This window comes from Sinocyclocheilus grahami, unplaced genomic scaffold, assembly GCF_001515645.1.
Source record: "Sinocyclocheilus grahami isolate Dianchi unplaced genomic scaffold, SAMN03320097.WGS_v1.1 scaffold1178.1, whole genome shotgun sequence".
NCBI classification, from domain to species: domain Eukaryota; kingdom Metazoa; phylum Chordata; class Actinopteri; order Cypriniformes; family Cyprinidae; genus Sinocyclocheilus; species Sinocyclocheilus grahami.
The window spans coordinates 61,435-72,248 of NW_015506357.1; the positions used below are offsets into that span (position 1 = coordinate 61,435).

At 39.6% G+C, this 10,814-nt stretch overlaps 1 long non-coding RNA gene across 1 annotated transcript in view; it reads left to right on the plus strand.

Annotated features, from left to right (window-relative positions):
- The first annotated feature begins 5,804 nt into the window (after positions 1 to 5,804).
- Positions 5,805 to 10,814, plus strand: part of LOC107567671 (uncharacterized) — a 17,831-nt gene continuing 12,821 nt past the window's right edge. The window contains exons 1-2 of the long non-coding RNA XR_001606667.1: positions 5,805 to 5,901; positions 7,417 to 7,513. This is a non-coding gene — a long non-coding RNA (uncharacterized lncRNA). The remainder of the gene's footprint in view (positions 5,902 to 7,416; positions 7,514 to 10,814) is intronic.

A 10,814-nucleotide genomic window follows, 5' to 3' on the forward strand; every position in this document is an offset into this window, starting at 1 on the left:
TAGCCGGAGCCATTGGGCCCTTTATGATGGTGGAGACTCAAATTAAGACAGATAAGTTACTGGTCATAGAACAAGCAGCAATACAACTGTTTAACTATTCAAAATCATTACCTCTATAGTTCAGGGTCTGTATTATGATTTTAAAGACCTCATGTCTCTTCAACAATAGCCCCTAGATTGTTATGAAGTCTTTTTACAATCTCTTATTTCTTAAATGCATTGGGCAGTTTAAACATTTAACTACCAATTGCCCTCATAATGCATAAAATCAGAACTCCTTGTAGCATGTCCTTTAACATCACAGGGTCTATGATTTTCAACTGAAACATTGCTTTACTATAAATAGCTTGTTATCACTTATGACACAGGCTCAGATAACAGCATTTAGCTCACTTTGAATGAGAGAGAGAACTCTGAGGGATTCAGGACTGGTAGAAATGCATTTTCATTAGCTTTTAACAATTTCATTGTACTATCGCTTTACACTAGCCCAGCTTAAAACTCGTCAGAAATGACATGCATTTTCAAATAAACATCTCTATTTGACTTTATTTTTGCAACTCAAAGGTTTCTTCAAAGTTAGTTATTTTGCAGTCCTTGTCGGTACATTTACATCAACTTTATCCATTCATTCTGGCCATGGCTTTGGAATTTCAACAATGGTTTTAAATCTGTCAGGGGTTATCAGACAAAGTTATGTTATGGGTCGTGCTAGCATGCTTTCTTCAAAGTTATTTTGAAACCCCCGTTTATGTTACTTGTTTACAACATTATCATCTCATATGCAAACAGTCATTTTTTCACTGGAAATTGGCATTTGGCTATGATGCTGAGTGGCAAAATATTTGCAATCCGACAGTAAAATTACTCTTTTGCCCAAACATCAGTAAGCATAGAAATTACAAATTTTCAATCAGAACATGTCTCTGTTATTTTTATAGCTTAAGCCAGAGTCATGGTGTGGGGATGAGATAAAAACAGCTGTTTGGACTGGAACAGATGTATGATATAATTCTTTGTCATTTAAACAAAGAATCAGATTAAATCATCACTCAGTTACTTCTGGGATTATTTTGAACAAATATCCACTTTACACATCTGAAAATAGGCACAAACATTTAGAAATTTGTATCTTGTTTCTGGTTCTTTCTTTGTTTGCAGCTAATCAAGTTTTTGTTTTAACTTTCCAATCAGAATCAAAGCGCAGGCTGACCATTCTTTTAATGAATTCAAATAATATCTTTAAGGTGAGAGCTTCAGAGCCAGGCTGTTTACAGCATTTGCTCTCTTGTGTTTCATTATTTCTATCAGGACTAAGCAAGTTACCTAATTTGTCAGCCATATTCTATCACAAAACAAAAACCAAAAGAGAAGATAGCAGCAAGAGATTGAGGCAGTAATCTTACCAAGAGCACTTGGCTTCTGCGTGATGAAACTGCAAATTCTGTCAGGACTACTATCGTCAAATATGATTGACAATTAGCATACAGTTTGGATTGGCGGTATGGTTCTGTTCTGGGCAAGAACTCCCTGCACATCCATGCAGCCTAGCATGGATGAGAGCAGGGAGAGCAGCAATAACCCCCCAGGGTAAACAGAACAGAACCAACATAAATGTACTGCAGATACTGTCAAAGTTCAATAATTTTATGTACATGTTTTAGAATTAGTCTGATTCAAAGGAGAATCAGAAGGCTGAATCCTGACTGACAGAGGAGGAGTTGGGGATGGAGGAGGGTAATTAGCTATTGAGCAATGCAAAAACTGCTGATAATACTGAGGGACCTTATATATGAATGCTTAGATAGGTGTTGTATTCCCATAGGTAAATGGGGATCAGCTGAGAGTCAGCTGATGCGAGCTTGACTAACGTGACCTGCCAGAACTAACGCTTGATGTACAGTATATTCCAGAATTTCCATATACTGGTCCAATCCAATTAGGGTCATGAAAAGAAAATTTTAGCTTTTTCAGGGTTGTTCCTGATGCATCCCAGATCAATCAATCATTGCCGTATCTTATATATATGGATATGAGTATTTATTTTTCAACTATTATTATTTTAACACTATTTTTGGTTACTCTTTTCCCTAACCAACTGACCTGACCTGATCGCTAAACTCAGGGCACCCCTGTCTGAGACGGAAGGAATAGAGAGTTGGTTGAGCAATTTACGACTAGAACCCCCCTTCTAACATCTTACATTCTCTCTGTATTTTATATACCTTAACACAGACTGCACTATCTGGCCTCTACGGCTCTCAGTGCCACAGAATAGAGAATGCGTTTTGCACATCTCTCAAATCCAAGTCTACTTCTAAGACCTATAGGTGTGCATCCGCACACCTTTCCACACACACAGAGTAACTTAACGTTACAGGTGTACCTCAACCTAGACACCAGTTTACCCAAAACAAATTCACACAAAGTCTGGTGTTCCTCATTCAAGTCTGAGTGAGTATCGCTCTCCCTTCTCTCACACTCCCTCCACCACAGACAGTCCTTAACCAAGAATAATTTTAAAAGATCAAATCTTTCTTTCCTACCTTTCTTTCGTTGATTGATCAGGGATGTCACCGAAGAACGATTGCCCGCATTCTCCACCATTAACTGTAGGGGAATTTACAGTTAAAACCCAAGGACCAGATATGATGAATGAAGACCATGAGTCAGAGATGCGATCAATTAAAGAAAATGTTACTGAAGAAAATAGTTTGCAGTTTCATAAGCAGAAGCCAGCTTCGATACTCGGATGGAGTTCGTAGGCCGCTCTGCATACATGTCAAAAACACCAATAATTATACTCTAACAGAGGTCACTAATTACGTCAATACATATCTCTTAAGTGATTATTTAGGCTACAGAGATCAGGAGTCAGACAAAACAGGTATCTCCAGAGACCTATTCCTGATCAGGGGGGCATCCGATGACGAGCTTCTCCACTTACTGAGGAAAAGATGCCGACACACAGAGAAAACTTATCTTCTGTTCAAGGTGGCCTGGCTCTGGCGAGAATCATATCAGCATTCAGCATGGTTCATTACACACACACACACACACACACACACACTATGCCTGTCTATTTTTAGAGAGTAAAAATAAGGAATAACGCAGGATTATTTCATATTTATAATGAGGAAAAGATGCCGACACACAGAGAAAACTTATCTTCTGTTCAAGGTGGCCTGGCTCCGGCGAGAATCATATCAGCATTCAGCATGGTTCATTACACACACACACACACACACACACTATGCCTGTCTATTTTTAGAGAGTAAAAATAAGGAATAACGCAGGATTATTTCATATTTATAATAATGAAATAATGAAATAATTTTATTATGAAGGATATGGTAGATCCACTCCTTCAGTCAAAATCGAGGGGTCAAGGGTATGTCCATTAGGGGTGTAACGGTACGTGTTTTCGTACCAAACGGTTCATGGGGTAAATTTCTTTATGGATACTTTGTAGTTGAGTATCAAAGATATTAGCAACTTTTACTCTTTACTTCACTACATTATTGAATGAGTATCTGTACTCTTTACTCCACTACATTTGAAATGAGTGTTGCAGTTACACATTACATTTTGCTTGGACCTAGATTTTTCTGCAGCAGTTTATTTCTGTGATACTGCTTATTACAGGAAAGTACTGCATCTTGTGCGTTTTGCCCTTACTCACCCAAACTTGTCAACAAGGGTACTTTATGTGAATGCGAGTTCCTTAGCAAGTATTTGTGAATCACAGGTGTTTTATATATGAGATGAGGACATGACTGCAGCCGGCAATGAGGTCAAAACCAGCACATCCACTGCAAGAAGGCTTAGGCTTTTTAATTTTACTTAACATTATTTTATTTATCCATTATACTGAAGAGACCTTTTTGAAGGATATTGTTTTTTTGTTTTCTTTTTGTAATTTTGAGGTGTTCAGTTTTATTTAGGTTTTAGAAAATAAACGTGATTGCTCGCCTCACAGATCAACTCTTTCTTGTCGTTGTTACATGTATGTATATATATATATATATATATATATATATATATATATATGCTATTTTAAAAATCCTTTCACTTTCAGTTATCCTTTCACTTTAAGTTAAAGAGTGTATTTTTATTGTTTTTTGTTTAAGTAATTAAAATTATAAGTGTTTTCTTTCACCATAAAGTTCAGAAATTTAGTACGTAGCATTTGGCTTTGGTGGTATGACAATATGAAATGGTAATGATGAATTTCTGGGTAGAAAAAGTGACAAAATATTGGTTTTATTGTCTAAGAAACAGAACGTCTAATCTTTAATATTTTTAAAAATAGTTTTATTTACTTACAGTTTTATCCTGTTAACATCACCAGAGAACTAGCGGAGAATAATTAATGTTTCGCATTATTCACACGCCACATAGAACCACAGATTTAAGAATCAGGTTTTTTTAGTTGTTGTTGCGAAAGAATCAGAAGAGTATGCGGAAAGCATAAACGTTTTAATGTAATAACTATGCTAAGCTAAAACGTTGATTTGCACCGTGCCTGCAATATGATGCCCAAAAATGCTGTTCGCGCTTGCGCCATAAAATCACGTTTATTCTAAAAAGAGCTGCCCCCAAAATACTGTCTTGCAAGGCAGCTCACAAGGATGTGAGACACACCAGAGTGTTTGGCATGATACGGGGTTTGTAGCAGCACAACATGCATAAACCAGTGTTGTTTAAAGGGTTAGTTCACCCAAAAATGAAAATTAGGCTGCGTTTTACCCCCGAGGCATCCTAGGTGTATATGACTTTCTTCTTTCAGATGAATCCAGTCGAATTATATAAAAAATTGTCTTTGATCTTCCAAGCTGTTTAATGCCACTCAGTGGATGTTGCATTGCTTCTGTCCAAAAGAACTTAAATAAAAATCGCCCAGCCATAAGAAAAGTGTCTCACACGGCTCCAGGGGGTAAACAAAGGCCTTCTGTAGCGAATCGATGCATTTTTGTAAGAAAAATATCCATATTCAAAACGTAATAATCACTTGAATCTAGCTTGCACTCACTGTTGTAAACAGAAGCAGTTCTGGGGGAATGACGTATGAGGTTGGCTTTGCGCATGCGCCGCTCAAAAATGACGCACGTGGAAGCGCTATTTCATTTTGGTGTTACATAGTGTCAGGTTTGTTTGGTGTCTAGAGGTTTGTGTGCATCCCATCTGGTTTCTTGCATGCCACATTCAGCTCTCCATCTGGTCAATAAATGTCCTCATGTGATATTCATTTCAATAATTAGAAACAGACTCTACAGTAACCTTAAGCCAAAATGATTAACCATGTGCACAGTTCACACAATGTTTCAGTGATGTAATAGTTTACACATTAAAATGAAACAGAAATAATGTATGAGTTGCATAACTAAGGGGCTAGTTGTCACAAGGGTTGTATAACAGTAACTATAAGATTTTAAATCAAAAATCAAATACACAAATGTTTATTTTCTCTAGCATTGGTTCTGTAAGTTGCTATTTGGGCATGTTGACACAGGCCAATGTTTGTTTAATGAATTATATTGTACCTTTTTGTTAAATCTTTCTTTGCATCTTATTTATTTATTTATTATTTGCTTGCTTGCTATATGTAAAATTGAAAAATATGGGGGGAAAAATCACTATGAGAAACATTCACTGGAGCAATAAGTGTGACATCTATAAATTAACTTTCATTGTTCTTTTTTAATGTCTCTGGTTATCATTTGAGATTCATAACACTTGTTATGCCACTCATGTTCAAAAAATATTAGGATGCAATCTAATCAATACAATCAATGTGATTCCCATAGCTATTGCTTTGCACACGCTGACACAATCATCCGATCACACCGGCTTACGGCCTCCTCCACCTGCGGACTGGATAAACCAGAGACATTCTGCATTGTGAGTAAATTTTATAAGCTAAATTGTATTATTATAAATTATTACAAATGATTGTATTACAATAACTAGAATCACCATTGAGAATGAGGAAAAACACAGAAGTAAAAAGCATTGCAGTAACTACAAATTTGGGGTAAGCAGATCTGATTGTCATTCAATTATTTTCACAATGCATAAATTATAAAAATAGTATTTAATAGTAATATTATTATTTTTTTAATTTTTCAATTATTTTTTCCATCTCTTATACATTACATATTTAACCTAAAAACATCTGATTTGATCATAATCTTTCTATGTTGTTGGGTGGGTTTCTTTCCACACTTACATTCACTGTCTGATAAACAATCAGACCTCTGTGTGGAGAGAGGGAGGATGAAGGCCCGTGTCAGATGTTCCAGACCCCCTTAGGCCACTGTTTTGCTCATTACACTATCTGTGTGGCCCATTTTTTCTGTGTATTCTGAGTTATATATTGTGAGTGATGAATTGAGCAATGGTGAGAAGCTCAGACTAAAGTCTGACTGTAAATGTCAATGTGTGATATGTGTGTGATCTGAATTGTGTGTAAATTTGATCTGGAACTTAATAGTCCAATGTCTAGCACACACTGGATTTGTAAATATGAGATGCTATCAAACCTTAAAGGAATAGTTTCAACATTTCCTCATTTACTCAACCCCATGACATTCCAAATCCTTATGACTTTCTTTTTTCATGGAGGAGATGTTTTGCAGAATGTCCTAGTGAATATTTTCCTTACAATGATAATAAATGGGGTTGGAATCTATTTAGAAACCCACCATAAATGCATCATTAAATAGCCCATAAGGTTTGTGTGCTATAATTACAAGTACACCTGCCTCTATGGTGACACCTAGGGGTGATTTTCAAGTATTGCCCTGAAACAGCATTGGCAATGAATCAGTTAAGCGAATTGAAGAATTATAGCATACAGTATATGTTTTACCCATCTTTCAGCATGTGGGTTGGGGGGGTGGTTAGTGTGCACACCTGGCATGTTGTCAGAACCTGTTACTTTAGGTTCTAATACTGTGAGAAGCATGAATATAATTAAAATAAATATTTGAAAGTTGTGTTTTTATTGTTCTGTTCTTGTAATGTGTTGTAACATCTGTCTGACAACTGAATGAACTCTTTGTGAATATGTTATTTTGGTCATGAAAAAAGAAACGATAAAAGACATCAAGCCACAACTGGCTTTTTTTTTTTTACATATTATAAAGGTTTTAATTGAAATATATGAATTGTTCTGCTGCATTAACTCCACTTTTATACTTTGCGAGAGTTAGGTTAAAAATAGGCATTTATAAGGCAAAATTATATAATAAATGATCTGGAGTATTTTGAGCTGAAACTTCACAGACACATTCTGGGGACACCAGAGACTTATATTACATATTGTAAAAAGGGGTAAAATATGTCACCTTTAAATCACAAATCAACTTAATCATGAATGAAACACTATTTTTTGTGTGTTTCTGCTTGTCTCAGCTGACCGGTGAGTGTTTCTGTAAGCCTGGTTTTGGAGGGACGACATGTGAGGAGTGCAGGGAACTGTTCTGGGGCAATCCTGAGGTCCAGTGCCACGGTGAGTCTGCACTGCGTCATTAAAACTGCTCCGTGCTGTGCTATCAGTGGGTGGAATCCGATTATCGCTGCACTAATATTTGTGCAAACTGTGCAGTGCAGTCGAATAGCACGTTTTCACCCTCAATTTTGTGCAGTACATGTACTTTAATTCCCAATAGCAGAGTTTTCATCAACACGTTTTCATGCAAATTTTGGGATTGTGCATGAAAATGAATGGATGGAAACACCAATATGCAAATAAATATTCAAAAATACAAAAATATATATAATTTTACTTCAGTTTCTCTGAAAATGTTTTCTTGAACACATTAAATTACTGTAATGCATTTGAATGTTTTTTAATGCATTTAGTTTTTTTGAGGTTTTGTAGTTATTATCCTCAGTGACAACACTAGATTCTCATTTAATTATTCTTATTTCAAAATAAAATTATAAATAAAAAAAAAAGATTATTACTCTGGAAATTTATATTTTGTTCTCTTGAACACATTTAGATGGAAACGCTTATTTCATGTATTTTTTTATGATATTGTGATACATTTAATTTGCAACTCGGATGAAAACATAATTAATGATTCATTCAATTCTTATGCACTTGTTAACATGACCTGAACATCAAGTGAAGATTTCAGACCAGACTGAACCAATCTGTTATGAAGCAGCAATGGCAAAAAAATTGCACATGAAGATATCCCTGATATGCATGAAAAAAATTTAAACAGCTGACAGTGTAAACGCGGCATATAACTCATTAACCATACAAATACAAATTAACACACTCTCAAGGAAAAAACACTTTACCACCTCCAATTAGTTCACATTTTTACCTTATTTTGGAGAATTCCAGAAAGTCTTATTTATCTATTTCAGAGAAATCTCCAATATATTTGCCAGCAGTTGATTTTAATGTAGATTGGTTCTCTTTAAGTGAGTAAGCGATTAAGCGATTAAGTGAGAAATTCTTAGTATTTCTTATTCTTGTGTAACTCAAATGCAAGATAGCATCCGAAAACTTAATGGATTCCTCCAATACATGGTTAAAATGTTACCAGACAATGTTTCCATGGTAAGCTGACAAAGTTGTCCTTGTAAGACTGGCTGCTACAAACAAATACATGCATGCACACAGCATAAATAGACTCCCAGAATGTTTAAACTGGTTGGAAAGTATATGCATATCTGTTTATTTGTGTCAGTGTGATTTATTCTCTTCTCTCTGAGTTCAAGAGACCCAGAGTTTATTTGAATAAGGGTCTGCTCTTACTTTAAGCATAAGTGTGTAGTATTCTTATTGAACTATAACCAAACAAACAATTTCCTCTTTTCTGGCTGTGTCTGGCTTACATGCGCGAGATGGACAAGACATGATTCTTGAACGCCCCCGCGTCCCAGACCGGCCTTTTTGGCGACACAGTGGAGAACTTTGCCCAGCAGGGTGAGGGACCTGCTCTTCGGGAGATGGTGAATTCACCACTCCCTCCCCCGGAGGGGGTCCGGGTGGAGAATCTTTAGTTTTTTCCCGACAAATAATCGACAAAAGAACAATTTCCTCTATCTCTGGGTCCCCAGAGGGGACGGGGGGTTGTGGACGATCCAGTGTCGTATCACACTCACCCTCCTCTCTCGCCAGTGAGCAGCAGTGGGCGGATCGGGAGGACGAACCAACGCACTACCCACGCACCCTCTGCTCGAACGCAGGTCAGTGTTACACACACTCAGACCCCGCCTCGGACTGGCTACGAGACGCCCGGGCCGGGTCCCTGCGTTCGTCCTCGCTGCCCCACTGCTCGTACACCTGTAGATCCCTTGCGTGGCATCTGGGAGCCTGGCTAGCGCTACCCAGCCCGTCTCGATGGCTTCTTTGAACCGTCAGGCTCGGCTATGCGATTCAGTTCGCCCGGCGCCCTCCCAAGTTCAGGGGCATCCACTTTACTTCAGTGAAGCAGCAGATGCCCCTGTCTTGGGTGCAGAGATCACAGTCCTACTGGTGAAGAATGCGATAGAGCCAGTCCCTCCAGCCGATATGAATGGTTTTACAGCCCCTACTTCATTGTACCCAAGAAAGGCGGTGGGTTATGACCAATCTTGGACCTGCATGTCTTGAACCGGGTCCTTCACCGTTTACCATTCAAGATGTTGACGTATGAACACATCTTAGGGTGCATCCGTCCCCGAGCTTGGTTTGCAGCGATCGACCTGAAGGACGAGTACTTCATGTGTCGACCCTTCTGCACCACAGACCATGGTTGGATGCCTCAACCACCGGCTGGGGGGCCACGTACAACGGGCTTGCAGTGTCAGGGGTTTGGACAGGGCCCCAACTGCATTGGCACATCAACTGCCTCGAGTTGCTGGCAGTGCACCTTGCCTTGATCCATCTCAAAGGGTGCTTACGAGGCAAGCATGTACTAGTCCGCACGGACAACACTGCGACAGTTGCGTACAACAACCGACAAGGTGGTCTGCGCTCCCATCACATGTCGCAACTCGCCCGCCACCTCCGGAAGCATCTGAGGTCGCTTTGTGCTGTTCACATTCCTGAGGCTGCTGAACTGGGCAGCCGACGAGCTGTCTCGAGCTGCGCTCCCGGAAGAATGGCAACTCCATTCCCAGACGGTCCAGCTGATTTGGAGACGTTTCGGAGCCACTCAGGTAGACCTGTTTGCCTCTCCAGAAACCTCTCACTGCCAGTTGTTCTACTCCCTGACCGAGGGAACACTCGGCTCGGATACACTGGCACACAGCTGGCCGCAGGGCCTTCGCAAGTATGCGTTTCCCCCAGTGAGCCTTCTTGCACAGACACTATGCAAGGTCAGGGAGGACGAGGAGCAGCGCCCTATTGGCCCACCCAGACCTGGTTCCCGGAACTAATGCTCCTCGTGACAGCCCCTCCTTGGCCGATTCCTCTGAGGAAGGATCTACTGACTCAGAGACGGGACACCCTTTGGCACCCACGTCCAGACCTCTGGAAACTTCATGTCTGGTCCCTGGACGGGACGCGGAGGTTCTAGATGACCTACCCCAAGAGGTAGTTGACACCATCACTTCAGCGAGAGCACTGTCTACGAGACACGATACGCTTTGAAGTGGAAACCTGTTCGTTGAGTGGTGTTCTTCTCACCGAGAAGACACCCGAAGATGCCCGATCAGAGTCATGCTGTCCTTTTTGCAGCAACGGTTGGAGCGAGGGCTGTCTCCCTCCACCCTCAAAGTCTATGTCGCTGCAATTGCTGCTAACCACGGGTAGAAGGGAAGCCGCTGGGGAAGCATGACCTGATCATCAGGTTCCTTAGGGGGGC